This window comes from Balaenoptera borealis, assembly GCF_965194805.1.
Source record: "Balaenoptera borealis genome assembly, chromosome: 3".
Taxonomy (NCBI): domain Eukaryota; kingdom Metazoa; phylum Chordata; class Mammalia; order Artiodactyla; family Balaenopteridae; genus Balaenoptera; species Balaenoptera borealis.
The window spans coordinates 14,330,092-14,352,309 of NC_138866.1; the positions used below are offsets into that span (position 1 = coordinate 14,330,092).

The following is a 22,218-nucleotide window of genomic DNA, read 5'->3' on the forward strand; positions in this document are numbered from 1 at the left end:
TGTATCAGTATCACTTGGAGGGCTTGTTAAAACAGATCCTTGAGCCCCACCTGCAAATATTCAGATTTAGTAGATCTTGGGTAGGGCCAAGAATCTGCATTTCCAACAAATTCTCAGGTGATACTGATGCTGCCCTTCCAGGGACCACAGTTTGAGAACCACTGATAGAATGAATTTATTTCCTAACATTCTCACACTAGAGCTCATAGGCTCACACCATTCTTTTCATTAGAGAGCCTGTTGCTGTGTCTTCCTTGATGTGTAGGTCAAAAAAGTATCTTCCATTAGAAATTATTATGCCATCTATCTTGTGTACCAACTTTTCTATTTTGTAAGATTATAGGTTAACTGTATCCTCCAAACTTGTAGCCCATTTTGTGAGCTTTAGCTTGATGGCATCTTTTTCTCCAGGAATAGAGCCAGCGTAATTTTATTTTACAACAACAGACTAGAGAGCCATTGACTTTGCAGCCTGTATACCTGGTCTACCGAGAGGATCAAGGCTGGTTCTCGTGGTGGAACGCTGGCCTTGAAGGCTTGCTGGTGCTCTGATGTTTTTCCTTTATATAGACAAGTGTTTCAGTGACAGCTGAAGTAAAGTAAAATGATCTCACAAGTGTCTCAATGGCAGCTATAGTAAAATAAGATAATCTCATAATATCTATGCCATGTATTTTCAAATCTCTGGGTCCTTTTATGCCCCATGCGGCAGTTTCAAGAACACTCCATCACGAAAGACCCAGTGCTTCAATAACTTTCCAAGAAATAAAGAGGTACAGTTGCAATTGACTTTTTCACTGAAGTATGTCATGTTTTAGAGAGTCAGGCCAGAGATGACATCCACTGTGGTTGAGAGGGTTCTCTCTCCTCCTCTGCTCTAATCCCATCTTCCTTCTACTCCTCTCCACCAGCCACTAGACGCATCATCTCCTAGAAGACCAGCGTTCTCGTGATCATGGAGGCCTCTCTGTCCTTTCTGTGACTGGAGCAATGCTGACCTCGGTTTCCTGGACCCATTCTGACTCAGGTAATCAAGCTTTGCCTCCCCCAGCTGGCTTACACCTCATGGAGATTGCAGTGAATAAATGAAATACCAAAGCTATATTTAAATGCAAATGCCAAATTGATTGTCTCCCCAGCAATTGATATCCTCCCCCTCTTCCTCCGCGTCTTCTTAATGATCAATTTATACAGCTGATCAGACTGACAATGTGGTCAATGAATTTAGGCGTTAAGATAATGAGAATGTTGAGTCACATCTTTATTTAAAATTTTGGTGTGTGTCATAGACACAAAGCAACAGGAACATTGCTGGGAATTTTTGTATAGAAACTAGCCTCTGCCGTACGTAGTTTCTCTAAATCATTTTCTTTCCCATAATACTATATTTCTTTTGAATTGTATTAATCTTTCTAATGTTGGACCTTTTAATTGAGTTTAATAAGTATTATTGAGTATCTGTTATGTGTTCTCAGGGCAGATGGGGATAAAAAACTATAAGACGTATAAAAATATAAGATACATCCTCACGAAGCTCAGACCTTAGCAAAAGAGCCACGACTCGCTCATAAGAAAATGGCGGATGGCGCTCAGCTTCCGGCCGGAGCAGTGCACTATGGTAGCTCTCTGGTTCAGGGAATTAAGAGACTTTGAGGATTGGGACTGAAATAATCAGAGAATTCATGGAAGAGGGAGGGCTGAAGGAGGGCTTGGTCACTGTGGTTCATTCAGCCAGGAGGGAAGAGGAGCAGCCTGGTCTGGCCCGGAAGGTGGGAATGAGCCTGCCATGAGCCTAGCCAGTGAGGACCAGACAGGGCTTGGAGGACCCTGAGCCTCTATCCCAGCCAGAGCCTGGCTCCTTCTCAGGGCCTGGGTCCCTTAAGGTTCCCCTGGGGACACCCTACCTGCTGTGTTACAGAGTCACCTTGGCTGACAGCTTCCTTCAGGGGACCCTAGTCTCTGGTGCCCCAGCCCTGGCTTGGCTGCTACCTGGCTGGCCTTCTGCTTCCTTGGGCTTGCCCATACCTGGCCTCTGCCTGTCTACCTGACTGTTTACTCTTACATACCTGCCCCCCTCCCCTCCGCACTCTGCCTGGCAGGTGTGGCTTGACAGGGCCCCGGGATGAACCAGGTGCTGTGAGAGTGACCTCAGTACCTGGTGGTTCACCGGGGTGATTCTGAGCTGAGAAGTGGAACGGAAGGGTAGGAAGAAGAAGCCAGGAACATGAGTTTGTACGTTGAGGCCAAGAGTGTATCAAGAGTTCAGAAAACCAGAATTCAGGGAGGGCCTCAAGGCTGAAGCTGGGGCCATAGTCAGGGGTGGGAGCCCAGTGCGCTGATTCATCTTGCAATGGCCCAGCAAATCCTGCCCACACCTGGCTCTTTCGGATAAAGCAGTGGCGGCTTTCCTGCCCTGGGTCTTGAGGGTGCTGCTGAGGGTCGCCGGCCGAGGCTCCCGCCCATCCCGTCAGGTCTGCGTGGCCACACACCACCTGCCGTAGCGTGCTGCAGCGCTTCTGGCACTGAGGCCTGGCTGATCCGGGAGCTTAGGCCTTCCTGGAGTCAGAGCCCCGGGTCACCAGCCACCGGGAAGTGGAAGAACTAGAACAACAGTATTTGTGATCCCCTCCCACAAAAGCGACTGCCTAATCTGTTGTTGCCCTGCCTCTTCTAAGCCTGGGGTGGGTCAGCTGCGGCCCGCCAGCCAGGCTTGGCCCACTGCTTGTTTGGGGTGGACAAGCCGAGATGGTTTTCACGTTTTAAAATGACTGGAAAAAATTAAAAGAAGAATAGTATATTTTGCCTCATAGAGATGATACGGAATTCAGATTTCAATGTCCGTAAATTAAGTTTTACTGGAACATAGTCATGTTTATTTATTTCCAGATTGTCTATACCAGCTTTTGCGCTACGAGGGCAGAGTTGAATAGGTGCGTCAGAAACCGTAAAGTATTTACTTTCTGACCCTTTACAGGAAAAAATTTGCTATCCTCTGGCCTAGGCAATTGATTGACACAAGCGTTTGCAAAATTTGAGGTGTGGAACTTTTTCCCTCATAAAGAAAATAGGATTGAAGGATGAGTAGGATTTAAATAAGCAAGAGAGGAAGAGAGGAATTTTCTAGACTGAGATAGAGAATTGGTCATAGTCTAGTTGGATTTTTCTGTTCATCTATTTAACTTTCAGTTAAAGCTAGCTATGACACTGAGGCTGTTTCATTTCAGGAATCTAATTATTAGGGTTGTCTTTAAAGCGAGGCATCCAGGCTTCTCGGGTTAACGTAAATGTTGGAACAAATCAGCACCAAATTAAAATATAGCCTGCATTTGGGAACTTTCTTCTTTTTACTTGGCACTGGGTGTGAACTATTTTGTTTTAAACCAAAAAAACATTTTGTTTTAAATCAAGTAAGCATTGAAGATTTGCCATGAGTAAGCTATGGCATTTAATCTTGGCAGCATTTTGCCAATCTGGTGGAATTTTTGATACTGTTGAGTGAAAACTGGTGAAAGTTGGAGATGTGGGTTCTAATCGTACTAGCTAGCTGAGCCAGGGCAGGCTGTGGGATACTAGGGTAAAAAGTACGCTCCAGATCTCAGGGTTTAGTGCCAAAAAAGTTTATTTCTCACTCACCCAGAGTTGGATTGCACGAGTGTGGCTTTGCTGCCTCCCCCATCTTGTGACACCTACGTCTCAAACTGTGGCTTCCTGGTTGCTTCGATATGTGAAAAAGAGTTGAGAACGCACACCCATTCTTAGGTGCCTTAGACCAGAAGTGACTCAGACCAATTCCACGTCCACAGTCCATTGGCCAGAACTCGTCACATGACCCTGTCTCGTTGCTGGGAGGGTAGGAAGTAGGGAGCAGCATGAGGTACGCTTGGGGTTCCCACTGCCCCTGCAACACTGTGTCACTGTGGGAAAGCCCAAACTTTTATCTGTGCTTCTGTCTGCTCATGATTAAAGGGTAATTAACCCAGACCTACATTTTTTCACACAGTTTACGAAAGGCTTAAAAAGATGTATGAAAGATCTCTAAAAGGTATAACGAGTTGTAAAATACGTAAGATATAATCGTTACCTAACTTCTTTACCGGGTCTTGAATGGTGATGGGCTGGAGTTGGGATAGTCACACATGCCCCAGTGTGTCTGGAAGCATCCTAGCATTTGACAGTTGACCCAACATAATTAAAATACAGCCCTTCCTTTCACACCTGGAAATATGCTGGTATGGACAATACATGACATGATCACCCCAGCTTGACCCCCCTGGTCTTCCTTGAAGATTAATGTTAGCTACTGTTTATTGAGCCTCTTCCAGAGGTCACACTGTCCTCAGCTTCTGCCTGCCTTCTTTCATTTAATTCCCCAAACAAACTTGTGAAGTAGGTACAAGTAACCTCATTTTAAGATGAGGTAACAGATGCAGAAAGGTTTAAATTGTGCGTGATCACAGCTAGAGAGTGGCACCACTTTGCTTTGAACCCAGCTCTTTCTTGCTCTTTCCAGCTCTTGCACGTGACTGTCTCACTCATCCTTTACGAGGATTGTGCCCTTGACCACGAGGGGCCCCACTTCCCTGACACTGGCTTGGGAATCTGTTCCCAGACCACACACGGGGAGAAGGGTACAGCTCTGAGTGGTGAGTCCAGCCCTTTTTGACCCCGATGAGAAGACAAGTTACCCGGAGCCAGCAGGTTAACAGGTTCAGGGTGGCAAGCTCCACTCCTGACTTTCAGTTGGTCCCTTTCTGCCCGCTTCCCTGATGTTGACAACTGCAGCTTGTTTTAAAAATGGGCACTACCTTTATATATAGGGAGAAAAGATGTTATTTTGAAATCTAGGGTGGAGTAGAACTCCAGTGAAGACTTGTCATGTGCTGTGCAGTTGATCCAAACAGGCATCTTCCCAACTTAAACAGTGAGTAGAAACTGAGCTCCATTTTCAGGAAGTTTGTTTACAAATTTGTTTATTTAAAAAAAAAAAAAAGCCAAACCACAACCAACGACTGGTTTGCTTGCAGGATAATATCAGACAAAAACCCATCTACTCAGGAGATGGTTTTAATTTCCTTGGTTCCTGGCCTTCCTAATCACTGTTCAAAACTGACCCCATGGAATCAAAGGGAATAGTCTCTGAAAAATGGACCAAATGTATCAGAAGCATCTACTGCAATGCTTGCTTCAAGAAACCCCCTAGAAAATTATACATGTGGTTTCTAGATGTACAAAGAAAACTAAAGGAATTCCATTATGAAAGAAAAATTAGATGGAAATTTCTAATCCCGTCTCATAAACAATATAGGAATAACTTTAAAATATTCTGCTTTAAGCATGCATTTAATTTGTGCTCTGGGAACCAAATAATCTTGCTAAGATAAAACATTCTAATAATGATTTATGTAAATTTATTTGTACAAAGTAATGGTGTAGTTGCCTATAGCAAATTGCTTGGAATATGAAATGACGTTTATGAGGTCTTTTTTTTCCCCCCCTCTGAATGAATACAGTGGAGAAAATAAGAGACTCCAGAAAGGAAAAAAGAAATCCATGTTCAAAATGGAGTCTGAGGCCAGAAGAGGCAGAGGCAGCTGGACAGGTTAGGGGGTGTGTAAATAGTCGAGAAACTCAATTCAGTATGTTTTCCCGTGATGGTCTCATTATTTGAGGCATTTGTAAAGCCACACAAAGAGTGTGTGTGTTAGATTCTTAGAAGGCTAGAACCCTTTATTTTAGTGATCATAAACTGCGCAGACACCAAAGCTCTTTCAGAATAGCTGACGACAGATCACTTGTTGTCAGTGTGCCCTGAGAGACAGGGTACTTACAACATGCAGTGCCAAGAGGCCAAATGTAATTAAAAATCGGGCAATTAATCTCAGTTCCCAGTTACTTTAATGCCAAGGGAAGTTATGCTTGAGTCATAAATGGGGCCCAAATGTTAATAAACAAAACAGAAAACTCCCCCAAGGACTGATTCATAGACCTACGGGGAGTTTTCCTATGGCTGCCCGCTTAGCACGTTTGCTTATGGCTCTAAGGTGTTTCCTGGAAACATTTCATTAAATGGAAATCCCCATATATGTAACAGAGAGAGTTTCTGGATCTGTGCTTTGGCCTTGTAAATAAATGCCCGGTGGAATTTGCCAGAACCTGTACTATTTGGAAAAGATATGACATTAACACCTTCGTTGTAGACGGCATTTAATTTTTTTTTTTCTCCAAGTATTTTTACTATCTCACTTGGTCGCCACACTCATTTTTGTGAAGAAGGTAAGAGTTTGTATTCTGTATATAGAGAAACTGAGGGGCCTCGGAATCTCCAAGGAAGGTCACAAAGCGAGACATCGGTGGTGGAGGGGACAGCGTCCCCACTAACGTTTGTCTCATTGTCATCACAAACTAAAGCAGATGAAAGAGATTTGTGAACTTTGGAGGGCTTGCTTTATTTAAAACAAGATCAGAGTTTTGGTCCCTCATAAACCATTGTGGAATTGCACCAGCTCTCCTGAGAGAAATGGCTTTGTCTAATTGGACTGAATGACTGCTGTGGTGGTCCAAGGCCTGAGGGCTGACATGAGGCCTCCTGAGAGAGCAGGCATAAAGCCTCAACAGGACTTGAAAGCAGAGTGAAAACAACGCTGGCTTCTAGGAAAGACGGGATGGGCTGCGTTTTTAGCGGTGCCAGTTAAAGTGCATGCACCGTAAAAGCTGTGGCTTCTGGCAGGGTTGCTTGTAGTGAGTGACCCAAGGGTGCCAGGGGGAGGCAGTGGATGTTAGGGTTAGCATATCAGCCAGAGTTTCAGATTCCCGTCCCTCCTCTTTCCAGCTGAATGACTTGGGGTGTGATTTCTGTGCTGTGGATTCCTAGAAAATAATGGAAGGTATCTGAGCCTCCATTTCCCCATCTGTAAAAGGGGGATAATGATATTTATGTTATAGAGTTGGCATGAGAATTAAGTAAAATAATTCTTATAAAATGTTTGGCACAGGGGGAGGAGGGTTGGGTGAAGGGGATTAAGAGATGCAGACTTCCAGCTGTAAAATCAATAAGTCGTGGGAATGTAAAATACAGCATAAGGAGTAGAGTCAATAGTACTGTAATAATTTTGCATGGGGACAGATGGTTTTACTTGTCGTGGTAATCCTTTCATAATGTATTCGATTGTCGGATCACTATGTTGTACACCTGAAACTAACATAATGTTGTATGTCAACTATACATCAATAAAAAAATAAATAAATAAAAGTAAAATACTTGGCACAGTGCTTGGCAGACAGTAAACGCTCGTTTTATGGTAGCTCTTAAAATGATTATAATTGTCATTACTTAAGAATGTATGGGGCTTCCCTGGTGGCGCAGTGGTTGGGAATCTGCCTGCTAATGCAGGGGACACGGGTTCAAGCCCTGGTCTGGGAGGATCCCACATGCCGCGGAGCAACTGGGCCCGTGAGCCACAACTGCTGAGCCTGCGCGTCTGGAGCCTGTGCTCCGCAACAAGAGAGGCCGCGATGGTGAGAGGCCTGCGCACCGCGATGAAGAGTAGCCCCCGCTTGCCACACCAGAGAAAGCCCTAGCACAAAAACGAAGACCCAACATAGCAATCAATCAATCAATCAATCAATCAATAAATCTTTAAAAAAAAAAAAAAAAAGAATGTATGTTCCCGGGTGGCACAGTGGTTTGAATCCGCCTGCCAATGCAGGGGACATGGGTTCGAGCCCTAGTCTGGGAAGATCCCACATGCCACGGAGCAACTCAGCCTGTGCGCCACAACTACTGAGCCCACGTGCCACAACTACTGAAGCCCGTGCACCTAGAGCCCGTGCTCCACAACAAGAGAAGCCACCGCAGTAAGCCCATGCACCACAACGAAACTAGAGAAAGCCCGAGCGCAGCAACGAAGACCCAATGCAGCCACAAAAAAAGAATGTATGTTCCTGACTGATAATTGGAAATGAGATGAAAATCCATCTTTTATTTAATGAGGATGAATTGAAAAGACTTCTAAGTCAGTTGTTTCTATGTACTGCAGATAACAAGGTAGATATGAGAGCTCCTTCAACAAAGAGTTCTTCATGTTTGAAAGCCCTTTGCAAGCTGTTTGCCAGGGAGAGAGAGACCAGATACAGAGCTCTCGTCTCAAGGGAAGAGAGAGATTTTTGCACACAGGCCCTGAGCTGGCCACTTTAACATATATGGTCTTTGTTTTACAAGAATTCAGAAATTAAGCTGGTCTAAATCCTTAGTTGTTGCTGAAAGCCCTGGTTCGGATCCAGACTCTGCAAGTTGGTTCCCTTCAGAACCGTCATCTTGGCTGGCGGAAGAGTAGGTTTGTGTCAAGATAAATGGATGGAAATCTTTGGTCATTTGCTCCTGCTGTCTGCCTGCAAAAGACGGCATTCACATTCTTTGCACATGTGTTCTTGGCCCTCGTGGGTCAGGCCCCTAGGCTGAAAGTGTGAATACACCCTTTTGTTAGAATTCATTTCCATTAGAAGCATGCATACTGCTTTCTTATCAAGGGTTGAAATGAATCCGATGTAAAATGTGTTGATTTTTTTTTGAGATGGCCATATAGTTATATCACCTTAGAAAAGGTGTTTCACAGAAATTCTCTGAAGGAAGATAAGGAAATGTAAAACATTCTGAAGTGAAATGAGAAAGTAAGTAATAATTCTCAGATTCGGGATCCAATCTGTCTACTTCAGTGGTTCTTGGACACCAGGGGCCCTCCTGTGTGGAAGGTAGAGAGATTCTGAGGGACCTGCTTGAGTTTACAGTTGATGGGGTGTGGGGAGGAGGGGGGAACAAACAGATATGTACAAATAGGTGTTCAAAGGTGAACTTTTCCCCAGTCCGAGGCAAAGAGAAAAATAAGCTCAAGATAGTGAGTTCAATATTCTTTACTTGGAAAAATAAAAAGTTGGCAACCTACGCCTCTCCGAAACTATTTTTGAAATTTTATTGTGGTGCAAAATCACGATCTGGGAACCTCCCTGACTTGGCTTCTCTCGCCCCTTCTCCTTGGTTCCCTCCTCACCTCCCTCTCTCTCCTCCTTACTGGCCCCTACTGCTGTTTACTGGAGGTCCGCAGCCTGTGGCTTGTCTTCCTTATTAAACAGGAGATTAGCAAGTGTTAGAGACATAGCATCAATTAAGACTTTCTTCCTGCTTTAGGGAGGAGAGAAGAAAGGCATTTGAAATGAGTAGTAGGCATCTGGCCACAGCACTCTGGCTTAAGAATACACAGTCACACCTTTGTCTCCTGGTGGAAATTGGCAGACCCCATCCCCCTTGCAAAGGCAGAGGGTGAACTGTTACTCCTGGTAAAAAGTGCCATATGCTGCTGTTTCCCTATAGTGGGCATATTTATGTGTCCACATTTATTTTACTCTCACTCTGGTATATGCATGTGAACTCCCAAAATGGATATTTGGGCATTAACCAGGGACCGAGTCTTTTGAGCCCAAACTCAGAACTGTGCTCAAGTATTGTAGCTCCATCAGTGGTGGTAGCCGCGTAGCTCAGGTGAGAGTTTTTTGGCTTTTAGGATAGAGTTAGGTTCAAAGGAAATAATTGCAACTCAGAGCAGGGGCATCTCCCGGAGTCTGAAGAGGTAGAGCTGTTTTGAAGTTGATACCCCTTGAAAGAGAATGGCATCCAAATTGGTCTCGTTAACACGGCAGCCCATGATGAAGGAAGGGAAGGCGCTTTTGTAAAGGGCGTAATACACCCCCAAGCCCAGTCAAATGGCCTCTGAATGGTTGGACTTTTAACCAACACTCAGACCCTAGGAGAAGATGAGTTTGCTTGTGAGATGAACACATCTGACGGCAGGTAGGTTCAGCTCACTCTTTAGCATTTCTTTATTCTTGCTGGAAGCTGAGGAGACCTCACTGCCTTTGACTTTTTTCCTCTGAATACCAGAGGATATCATTACCTCAGATAGAAAACGTATTTTTCCAGGTACACAAAAAGAGGCAGGAAATTGGTTGTAGTTGCTACTGGAAGGTCCAAATTACTTGCCAATTAGAATTTAATAGACTTTCTCTGTGGTTAGTTTGATCTGTGAACGGACAGCTTCTCTTCTGAATCAGTCTTGGGTGAACTGGTAGAAAATTGGGCAATGCTGTTTGAGGACTGCATGATTTCTAGAGGGTTCCAGCATCGGGGGTCCTCTAAGGTAAAGAAGGAAGTGGTTTGCTTTTTTGCAAAGTGGTGTGTGCCTGTGTGATAGGAAGTTAGGTGCTTGATAAATGCTTCTAAATAGTGATGGCCTAGTATTCTTATGGCATTTAACTTTATCCCTCATGTGAAAGTACCTGAAACATTATAAGAAGATTCTTATAATGTTGTATATATATATATATTCATGTAATGCAGATGTATATGTAAATGTATGTGTATGCAATGTGTGTATAAATAAGCAAATGATGTCATTTGATTCTGGGACAGTTTATAGGATTCATTGATTTCTTGTGGAGATATCTAAATGATCCCCATTGTAAGTGGTTCCACTTTTGTATTATTCAGTCTCCACTTCTTTTTTAGCTCTTCTACCCGGGACACATAAGTAGTCTCTGGATGTATGTGTGCTTAACTGAACAAAAATGTCAACAACCTGCTATTTATTTTATTAAACAGCTTGAGCAGAGATGTTTGGTCTGATTGCCAGAAATTGTTAGCTTATCACCGAACTGTCCTGATGATTCTTATTATTCAATTTGCATTGCTTATGATAATAATTATTACTGCATAAAAGAGCATGATGTTTTATTTGTATAGTTCTTTCATTAATAATTTACTTGACTATTACATCCGAGTGGTTCTGCAATACGTGCCCATCAGAATTCTTAGAGATTGGCCCCGGCACCTTGGGAAGTCAGAATATAGATATAAATTGTAAGGCTTGAGGCACGGATACGGGTGGTAGGCAGGCCTTTCGACCTTGACATCCAACGGGGTGGCTGTACATTTCCCCTCATATTTATTTCCAGGCATTTTATTGATTCACCCGCTGTGACTCTGATCTGGTCATTTTAACAACCTAAGAAATTAGATCATGGTATAGTTATTTTGGTCACTAAAATGACTAGATTGATACTGATTTATAAGTGAAAAAGGTAATGATGGCTAAAACAATAAATCTGACCCCAAATGATTAAATCAATGGCTTCATATAAACAGAAGCTGTGTCTTTGGTCCTGGTCTTTAGAAATGGGAAGATTTCATTGGTCGCAACTTAGCCAGTGTACCTGGATTACATTGCAACTGTGTGAGACGTATATTTTGATACATTTACTGTAGAAAAACTTTGTGGATTTCTTTTTAGTGTAGGAGAGTACTGCAAGTTTTGTCTTAATTCATGTTTTATATATTAAATAAAATGGTGAATTAAAATATGCCTTTGGAGGCATGAGAAGTTGGGTTGAACCTGACTCTGGGGGGTGTCAACCCATAGTGATGTTCAAGGAGCTGCATTTTGTTTTATTTTATTTTTTGGCCACGTGTGTGGCATGCGGGATCTTAGTTCCTCCACCAAGGATTGAATCCGCGCCCCCTGCAGTGGAAGCACAGAGTTCTAACCACTGGACCACCAGGGAATTTGCAAGGAACTGCATTTTAAAACTCTGGATTCAACAGGGAAAGAGAGCCCACAAAGGAGTTCCCATTTGGCCACTCCAGCTTGACGTCTGGGAGGATGAACTCGCGTGTTGATCAAGAATGTCGTGCGGGAAATCTTCCACGTCGGAAAGTGGAGTTTCTTAAGATGATTGCCTTCTCCTCTGCTGGTAGATGGAGCAGGTTTTAATGTCTGGCCTTGCACCTGGGGACGTGTACACTGGGGCTCAGGAAAGGAATTAGAGGGTTTGGGGGATTGTTTGAGAGCTTAGTTTTATTTAATTTCTTTTCATTTTAATTAATTAATTAATTAATTTTTTGGCCGTGCTACGCGGCTTGTAGGATTTTAGTTCCCCCGACCAGGGATTGAACCTGGGCCCTTGGCAATGAATGCACAAAGTCCTGGTCACTGGACCGCCAGGGAATTCCTGAGAGCTTAGTTTTAAAATTTACCTTTTGGAAAGGAGTTTGGTTTCTCATAATTAAAAATTGTGTCTACGTCCGTAATAAACAGCTAGGTTCCTAGTACTGCGAATTCTCTGGGTGCACAACCAGTTACTGATTTAGAAGAAGGTCATGTCCTGGTGGCTAAGTGGTACGTGTGTATCACTCAGGGTAGACTAGGTGATAGGGTAACAGATGGCCCCCAAAACTCAGGGGCATAAAACAATGAAGGTTTATTTCTTGCTTACCCTACGTATCTACTGAGGTTGTCTAGGGACTGTGCTCCAAGGCATACTTGACCTTACTCCCGGATGGAGGCAATGGAACATTCCCCGTCACCAAGGCTGAGGGAAGGGAGAAAATGGTGAAGCACGTGCTGGCTCTTAAAGCCATCCAACTTCCGCTCACATTTCATTGGCCAGAACTAGTCATGTGGCCACACCTAACTTCAACAAGGTGGGAAAATGTTATATAACTGTGTACGTGAAGGAGAGAGAGCTGAAATATTTATAAATAGCTGTGCGATGCCCATAGTATACAACTTCAATATTATAGATAGAACTCTAGAAACCTAGCTCAATGGAAGCAAGTGAGCAGAGCTTATGAGAGAATTCTTTACATCCTTCAGAAAAATGGACCAGTCACCTGAAATGGAGTTGCTTCATCTCTTCGTTATTGTCCTCTCCAGAGACTGAACCAGGGAGTGGTTCGGGGCTCTAGCCCCGCAAACTCTCCATCGCACATACAACGTAAGCCACTCAAGCAAGCGTTCCGTGTGCTTGTTTTGCAGGTGGGCCATCTGTGGAGCCCCGCAGCCGTCCCCTTCTCGGCCAACCCTGTGCCCCTTCTCAGCTCCTCCTACACAGACCTTCTGGAGCAGCCACATTGCTTGGTTTCCCCCTCTTGGGTGTTCACTTTTATATTTCATCCTTTATATTTCAGTTTCCTAAGTGGGCATCTGAAGGTTTCTTCTTTTTTTAAAAAATTTATTTATTTTATTTATTTTTGGCTGCGTTGGATCTTTGTTGCTGCGTGCTGGCTTTCTCTGGTTGCGGGGAGCAGGCGCTACTCTTTGTTGCGGTGCACGGGCTTCTCTTGTTGCGGAGCACAGGCTCTAGGCGTGCGTGCAGGCTTCAGTAGTTGTGGCACGTGGGCTCAGTAGTTGTGGCTCGCGGGCTCTAGAGCGCAGGCTCAGTAGTTGTGGCACACGGGCTTAGTTGCTCCGTGGCATGTGGGATCTTCCTGGACCAGGGCTCGAACCCATGTCTTCTGCATTGGCAGGCGGATTCTTAACCACTCCGCCACCAGAGAAGTCCCTGAAGGTTTCTTCTTACAAAGACGAAGCTCGCTTGTTTGGGGCATTGGTCTGTGCGTACAGCCGACAGTAGGGAAGTTGTTCCTCGCTCTCCAGGCTCAGGGAGGCTCCCGTTGTCCTTGCCTCCGTGCTCTCTGTGTCTTCTGTTCATCTCTGCCTGGCTGTTCCAGGGTGCCGGCTTTAAGTCTCCCTTTTGGAACTGAACGCTTGGGTTTGGGCTTGGGCTGTTGGTGTAACAGTCCCCATCAGGGCCTTAGTTATGTTCTCCAAGTCCCCAAAAGGAATTTATATCCACACAAGAGAGCTTCACGGAGCCAGCAAATTCAGCTCTCTGGAATATAGCCAGGAGCTAGGGAGAAATAAAACATATCTCAGAGAACAAAAGAGCTTTCTCCAAATCCATGCACTAAACTTTAAGTTGATCCTTGCTGGTTTTGTGTTATTAATGTAGCCACACTCCTAATTAACTTGGTTGTCTGATTTTCCAGAAAACTTAGGCACAAAGAGGTTAAATAATTTGCCTAAGGTCTCAAAACTAGGAGTGGTAGAACAGGTTCTTATGATTTGAGACTTAGAAGGATAATCAGTGTTTATGACGGTGGCAGTGAGATAAGCAGACAGGCTGGACTGTATTTAACTCTTTTTTTTTTTTTTTTTAAGAAAGCAGTAGGGAAATATGTAATAACTGTAGGACAATTCCCTTCAAAATGGCCATGTTTAGTTTTTAATTCTAATGTATGATGAGTATCAGTTGGCTGAGAAATTCCAGCAAGTGGAGCTGTGCTTCCTAATTTGCCAAAGGAATATGAAGTTACTGGATGTTCTCTTTGCTGAACACCTAGTTTAGCTGGTGTGTAAACAGATGCTTATGAAATGCTTTTTTGCACAATCAAGGTGAAGCCTCGACACAGTCTGTGTCGTGATGATCAGCCTGGTTCTGGTGTGCTTGGTGTGAGGTGGAGGGCTTCAGGAATATCTGGGAGCAGGGGCAGACCCCACCCCATGTCTGAGGATGGCTGCTTCCTACAGGAACATTCTGGCATGGAAGCCGATGGCGACCAGCTGGTTGACATTCACCAAGGTCCCCCATTTGTGCTGAGTCTCACAGTTTTCAAAGCAGTGTCACCCACATGATCTACTTAGCTTGAAACAACCCTGCAGGTGAGGCAAAGCAGGTATCGGTGTCATTTCCATCGTTCAGGTGGGGACGGTGAGGCTTAGAGAGAAGCACCCAAGGTCACAGCACCAGTGAGACCCAGAAGCTGAGCCCCTCAGCTAGACCGGGTACTCACACCCCTGTGTTGCCCCGTGAACACCTGCCCTGTCCCCGCCCGCGGGATGTGCCCAGAGATCCTTTCCCTACTGCAAGGAGCGTTCTTTCCCAGTTAATGAAGTCCGGTTCCACAGAGAAGGAGATAGAGGAATGTGAAGGTCCAATCACAACACGAACCACTTTGCTCTCAGATGGAACAACATTTGATATGACATGAACAGGAGAAAAAACACCTTGGAACCTCAGGCAGTTCGGAGGCAAAGCTTTCTGTATTCGAGCTGCAGTCAGCAGCTCTCCATTTGGAGAGGCCCCACAGCCCTGCTTCCTGGGCCGAGGAAGAGGCTGAGATTTCCCTGTCAGGCAGGGGAAACACATGCCTTGGGATTGCGGGTCCCGAGGGAGGCTGTCACCCTAACCCAGGCATCGGAGAGCCACCTGCCTACCCAGCTGGTGTGCCCAGCAGGGGGAAAGAAGAAGTTTGTCCACTGGTTGTCAGACTCTCCTCCTGGTGCTGGGGGTCAGGGCATCCTTAGGGTGGTCCCAGAGCCGAGATCTGGTCCAGGCTTGTCTGTATAACTAGCTCAGGATTAGACCTTAAGCCAGTTAGGGGACACTGGGTGTCTATTTTTCTCATCTGTAAATTAAAGAGTTCTCAACCTCACTCATAATTTAAAGAGGCTCAAATCAAAACGACAAATGTGATACCATTTGTCACTTGTATGGTAAGTATTTAAAAATTTGAGAATATCCAATTCTGGGCTGGAGTTGGGAAATAAGACACCCTCTCCCTGTTTTCCTGGGAGGATACATTGGTGGAGCATCTTGGGAGGGCATTTGGCAATATCTATCAAAAGCATTGACCCAGCAAGTTCACCCTCAAGAATGTATCCTATGGATCTACTCACCAAAGTATCAAAAACTGGTGAATGGGAATATTGATATTGTTCATAATAGCAACAGCAAAAAATTAGATACAACCTCAATACCCATACCCCGGGGACTGGGTAAGTGTTTATCCTTGGTAGACAAGTGTATATCCTTGGCACACTGGGCAGTATTTAAATAGGATGACATGGGAAGGGTGCAAAGATATAATGGTAATAAGTAACAATAGTACATGTTTTTTGAGTGCCGTCTACATTCTGAGAAGTTTACACGTATTGACTCACCTATTCCCATTTTACACATGAAAAAGCCAACGCACAGTGAGGTTAAATAAACTGCTCAAGATCATAATATAATCAGAAAGTAGCATGGTGTGGGGAGTATGAAGCAAGTATTTTGGTTTGAGAACTTTGTCCATTGCCTTTTTATTTTTTTATTTATTAAAAAATTTTTTTTTCATCTTTGGCTGCGTTGGGTCTTCATTGCTGCACATGGCTTTCTCTGGTTGCGGTGAGGGGGGCTACTCTTCATTGCGGTGTGTAGGCTTCTCATTGCGGTGGCTTCTCTTGTTGCGGAGCATGGGCTCTAGGTGCGCAGGCTCAGTAGTTGTGGTGCAGGGGCTTAGTTGCTCTGCGGCATGTGGGATCTTCCTGGACCCAGGAACAAACCCGTGTCCCCTGCATTGGCAGGTGGATTTTTAACCACTGCATTGGCAGGCGGATTCTTAACCACTGCGCCGCCAGGGAGGTCCCTGTCCATTGCCTTTTGTCTTAGTCTGTTCAAGCTGCTGTAGAAAAATCCCACAGACTGGGTGGCTTATAAACAACAGAAATGTATTTCTCACAGCTCTGGAGGCTGGAAGTCTAAGGTCAAGGTATCTAGTGAGGACCCTCTTCTGGTTTGCAGACTTCTTGTGTTCTCACCTGGTGGAAGGGGCTAGGGAGCTCTGCAGGGTCTCTTTTATAAGGGCACTAATCCCATTCATGAGGGCTCCATCCTCATGACCTAATCACTTCCCAAAGGCCTTCCCTACTAATACCATCACATTGGATGTTAGAATTTGGGGGAGACACAATCATTCAGACCATAGCAACTTCTTAAGTGGAAAAAAAAGCAAGTTTCAGGTCCTATTTATGTTAAAAAAAAATCAAGTCATATATGTGTATATATGTATATGCATATATGTGCATGCATATATGTGCTTATATTTTCATACTTATTTTTGGCAGGTTACACAAGATAAAGGTAGGGAGGACTGAGGGTTCAAGGTAGGAGGGAAGCAACTTTTTACACATTCCTGTACTGTTTTGTCTTAAAAAAAAAAAACAAAAAAACCCAAGGGTGCATCTAGCACTTTTGTTTTATTTTTTAAGGTTTACATGGGCCTAATTTGTTTAGGTGGTGTGACTAGGGGCCATTTACATTTTCCTCAAATTTTTCTATATTTAGACATTATCTAGTAAATAATTGTATTTTTATTTTTTTATTTTTAAATTTTTGGCTGCCTTGGGTCTTCATTGCTGCTCATGGGCTTTCTCTAGTTGTGCGAGCGGGGGCTGCTCTTCATTGCAGTGTGCGGGTTTCTCATTGCGTTGGCTTCTCTTGTTGCAGAGCATGAGCTCTAGGTGTGTGGGCTTCAGTAGTTGCAGCACAAGGGTTCAGTAGTTGTGGCGCATGGGCTTAGTTGCTCTGCGGCATGTCGGATCTTCCCGGAGCAGGGATCGAACCCATGTCCCCTGCATTGGCAGGTGGATTCTTAACCACTGTGCCACCAGGGAAGTCCCAATAACTGTATTTTTAAATGAAAAGGTTGGACATAACCCTTTCCGAGAGCCCCTGCCAAATTAGAAATTTCCTGATTGCATTTGTTGAGCATGAACCCAGCTCTGTTACTTAAGTAACATGTAATGACACCATGTTCTCTGCCTGCAAGTCGCTTAGAGTTGGGGCAGATGGTGGTGGACGGTGATAAACATACCTGGGACAGGTAAAGCACTGGGATCACACCATTCCCTGCTGGAGGTTGGTTGTCTAGCTTGGCCAGCACTCATTTTCTTCTCCGGCAGAGAGTCGTGTCTGAGGCTGGGGTAGTGAGAGCCCCTGCGAGAAGTGGCCAGTGAATGCAGCTGCTTGTGCTTGAGAGCCCCAGCAGGGTCCAGCCTGGATGGATTCTTCTGAGTTCGGGATTATTACCACCACCAGCAGCGATGTACCAACAATGAGCACCCACTCTTATTTTGTGCCAAGCCTGTGATCACCTCTTCATGTGTGATCATCTCAATCATTGCTTTTCTCCCCATTCTGTAGATGAAGATTCAGATGTGCCCCTCTTGCTTCTGCCTTAGTTGTCAGTGATGAGAACGGTGTGCTCCCCACCATGCTGCTGCCCTGGGGCCTCAGCGTGGTGACTGGAACAATCACTGAACCGAGAAAACCAAGGAGGGGGGTCAAGATTCTTGGTCAGCTGCCCCAAGCCCCCTGTAAATTTTTTATCTCATGTTAAAGGATTTGCTTTAACTGGGGGGGGACCTTGTATCTTGCAGTTCCTCATGACATTCTGTTTGTACCTGCGTCCCAGCACTTAACCACACTGTAGAGTAATTGCTGTTACAGGCTGTGTCCTTCACTAGGTGTGGGCTCCTGATGGGCTAGGTCTTGATTCATCCTACTGATCCAAGTGCCTAGTACTGGCCCTTAATTAAGACTCAGGAGCATTTCCAACATGGATAGAGCTGGTGCTCATGGGCAAATCAGTTGTCTGAGCAGTCAAGAGGCACCAGAAAGCAAGTCATGCAAAAAACATAACCCCTACGCTTGCCATCAATTGGAAGAGAGATGAGGAAGAGGAGAAAGAAGTGGAGTTTCCTTTTGGTTTGGCAAAGTTGTGTTTGGTAGCAGAATGGCTGCCCCTGGGGGGCTGAATGTGTTGGTTATTCCCATCTCAGTTTGCTTTAAGCAGAGTGACTTGTATGCCTCAGTGAACTGTGTTGCGATTAAGGGGCAGGGGTGCAGACACAGAGGAAAAGAGATGAAAAGGAGTAAAAATAAGTGGAGGTGATGGTCCAGAAAACGGAGCTCTAGGGAGGCTTTTGGGGCGGGGTGGGCGTAGGCCCTGCTTGCTGACGTCTCGCTGACTTCTCCCTGCCTGAGTGCTCAGTGGTGTTCACATTGAGACTCATTTTGGGGCAGCCGGTAGAAATGTGTGTGCGCGCATATAATTTATAAAAATGAATAAAGCAAATGAGAAGGGGACCACCCTAACATTCTACCCCAATAATCAGTCTGTAAAAATAACACTGCATGAAAACCTGAAATGTGGAATAGCATTTAAAACTAATCTTAGGATCAATCCAGAATGATGCTCTAAGGCTACCACATCTAGGTAGCTCCAGGGTTGAGATTTAAGTGGGACATCTCCAGAGTGTCCTCCAATCTTTAGCGCCAGCAGATTTTCATCTACAGGAGTAAATGGAATGTGACCTCTCAGGGCCTGAAATGATAAACAGCTCAGGTTGGAAGTGTTAGATCACCCTTCACAGTCTTTGCAATGCTTAAATCTGTGAGTTTCAGGGAGCCCCCCTTTTTTTCCCTTTAAATTTATTTATTTATTTATTTATTTTTGGCTGTGTTGGGTCTTCGTTGCTGTGCACGGGCTTTCTCTAGTTGTGGCGAGTGGGGGCTACTCTTCGTTGCGGTGCGTGGGCTTCTTATTGCGGTGGCTTCTCTTGTTGCGGAGCCCGGGCTCTAGGCATGCGGGCTTCAGTAGTTGTGGCTCACGGGCTCAGTAGTTGTGGCTCGCGGGCTCTAGAGCACAGGCTCAGTAGCTGTGGCGCACGGGCTTAGTTGCTCCGTGGCATATGGGATCTTCACGGACCAGGGCTCAAACCCATGTCCCCTGCATTGGCAGGCGGATTTTTAACCACTGTGCCACCAGGGAAGCCCGGGGGAGCCCCTTTTGCGTGTAGTCGGTGGTATGAAACACACCTCGTGTGGCCATCTTGCTGAACTTACTGAAGGGTTCGGCAAGAGGGTGGAGCCCACTTCATAAACTAAGCAAAGGAAGCTTTCGCAGCAAGATTTCTGGGAAGGGGGAATCACTCAAGTTTTCCAGGTGTTGTTGGAAAGGTATCTAGACACTGTGGCCATGTGTATATGGCACCAGGATTGCCTTTTAGTGGGCTGGGAGGATGGGAGCTCTTGGCCATGATTTGAGAAAGGCTGAGTGCCAGAAGAGTAGGCACTTGAACTGCCTCTAAACTCCAAGTTAGCATAGGAGCTCCCCGGGTCTGGGAAACGGGGCAAGCCTGGGGAACGGTAAGAAGATAGAGGCATCTCATAGCCCCATACATGACCTTTCCTTAGTCCCTTCTCCCTTCCATGATCCTTCCTTATTCTTTGCTGCCCCCATGCCTACTCAGCTGATGGAATCTGGAGAAGACTGGGATCTGTTCCATCTGCACTACACTCAGCTGGGGACAGTGGCCTGGGAGACACATACCCCTGCATATCTGTGATGCCTGAGTCATTGATCCACAGCAAAACCATCAGGGGACCCCCAACTTCTTATGGCCCTAGAGCAGTGATGCCATGTCCCGGCCCCAGTGGCTGAGGCTAGAATAAAGAGGCCTCAGGATGCTTCTGTGGGTTAAAGACTTTATTGAAATACACTCTGTGCTGTAGAAGAACCAAAGTCTATGGGAATAGCTTAAACCCAGCGTACTTGGCTAGGAAGACCTGTTATGGGTAAGAACTGGTTGCTCCCAGACTGCCCAACCTGTGGCCTTCTGGAATGAGGGGTGGGGTGCAAAGTTTTAGTTTTAAACCTGCCCTCCTAGAATTTCCTAATAACTTTCCAGGTCTCTTCTCCTCCAGCAGTCCTGGTCCAGCTTGGTGGTGGGCATGACAGAAAAAAGGAATCATGTAGGAGTGTATCACTCATGAGATGGCTTTTGACATCATTAGCCAGATTCCTTAACATCCCAGTCTGATGCATTTGATCTTGGATGACTTTTCCAATATCAGGGGTTCCCGTAAGGAAGAAAGAGGAGGAACTTGACTTCTGTCTGCACGGTCGGGAGAGCTCACCAAAGTGGCCCTCCCCACAGTGGAGGGGTCTGCCCCAAAGGGGCAAGGGTTCCTACTTTCCCCAATCAATTTTAAATAGCCTCCTGGCTATTCTTCCAGCTAGTAAGAATTCAGAACTATCGAGGCAGTCTCTATGCTCCCTGCCATACAAGCAGGAAGCCTTCATTAATGAGAAAAGTAGATGTTTACAGATACTATTTTATCAGATAGAAAGCTGATTCTCTAAAGTGGAAGCTCTCAGGCAGGGTCTGTCTCTTCCGTTCACCGTCATGACCCCAGCACTGCTCATGATAGGTCACCAACTTCCTACAAGGACAGATGTGGGCCTGGATGCCACTAAGGTTTTCTTTCATGCTGGTTCTCAATTCTGAAGCCCCCTTTTTTCTCCTTTCCTAGTTTGACTTCTTTTAAAAACCTATCCATCTTTCCATGTCCGTCCAGACAGTTGCTCACTGGACATCTTTCCTGATTGCACCAGCTCTAGGGGTGTCTGCTTCCTTCGGGCACCTACTCCAGACATCACATTGTATGTTTCAAGTCATTTCCAACGAGTCATAGTTAAAGTGCTATATTTTGTAAAGAACTTGCTTGTTGTTGTTACTGTTTTTATTAGAAAGGCTTTAAGGCTAATAACATCACTCAGCATTGGTTTATTAATTTACCGGTTTATTGGTTTATTAATTTAACTTTATTAAAGTTAATTTAATAGCTTTATTAATTAACATATCCATTATTCATCTAAAAATATTTCTTAAGTACTGTGGGCCAGGATATGCCCTGGTACTGGGGACAAAGTCGTAAACACGCAGCTGAGGTCCCAGGTCTTGTGTCATCTGCCTTCTGGTGGGAAAAGACAGGCGATAAACAGACAAGAGATTTCTGATTACGATCCAGGCACTGAAGGCAGTAAATAAGCTTTTGACAAAGTGGCTGTGGTGCTGGTGGTCTGGGAAGACACTCAGTGGGGAGGACATCTCAGCTGAGACCTGAGGGAGGAAAGGGAGAGGGAAAGAGAGGCTGGAATCATCCCTAACCTGGGAGTATCAGGTGGGTATCAGGTGGGAACACGATGGGGTCCCGCAGCAGGGAGGCTGCAACCCCTCACCTCAGCTGCTCAGTTGGTACTTGGAACTTCTTGCCTCTTTTGTTTGGTTTATTTTATGAAACTTTTTATTTGGAAGTAATCCTAGACTCAGAAGTTGCAAAAATAACATAGTGAGGACCCATGCATCCTTCCTCTGGCTTCCCCCGTGATAACATCTTATATAACTTCAGTACATCGTTAAAAGCACCATTGTACATCATTGGTACAATACTATTAACTAGACTACAGACCTTGTTTAGAGGACTTCACCAGCTTTTATACGTATTCACTGCATACAAAGGACTTGCCTGTGTGTGTGTGTTACATTTTTAATGTCCACATTTCTTTATCTCTTTTAAACTTAGTTTGCTCATTGTTTCAGGAATATCTGATTTACTTATTCAGTGAACATTAATCAAACACCTACCACATATCAGTTCTGTGTTGGGTTCTGGAGATACAGGATGAATGATACTGAGGTAAACGGTGTCAAGGGGGCTCAGTGA

The 22,218-nt window shown here is 45.0% G+C and overlaps 2 protein-coding genes and 1 long non-coding RNA gene across 3 annotated transcripts in view; 1 reads left to right on the plus strand and 2 right to left on the minus strand.

Moving 5' to 3' along the window:
• LOC309624946 overlaps positions 1–22,218 on the minus strand; it is a 436,224-nt gene that overhangs the window by 313,019 nt on the left and 100,987 nt on the right. The gene's annotated exons all lie outside the window — the stretch shown is intronic.
• FOXN3 (forkhead box N3) overlaps positions 1–22,218 on the plus strand; it is a 407,081-nt gene that overhangs the window by 106,527 nt on the left and 278,336 nt on the right. The window contains exon 2 of the mRNA XM_082383725.1: positions 912–1,027. The gene's annotated coding sequence lies outside the window, so the exon portion shown is untranslated. The remainder of the gene's footprint in view (positions 1–911; positions 1,028–22,218) is intronic.
• The window catches only part of LOC309624938 (uncharacterized protein), a 53,703-nt gene continuing 36,438 nt past the window's right edge, over positions 4,954–22,218 (minus strand). The window contains exon 3 of the transcript XR_014242232.1: positions 4,954–21,614. The gene's annotated coding sequence lies outside the window, so the exon portion shown is untranslated. The remainder of the gene's footprint in view (positions 21,615–22,218) is intronic.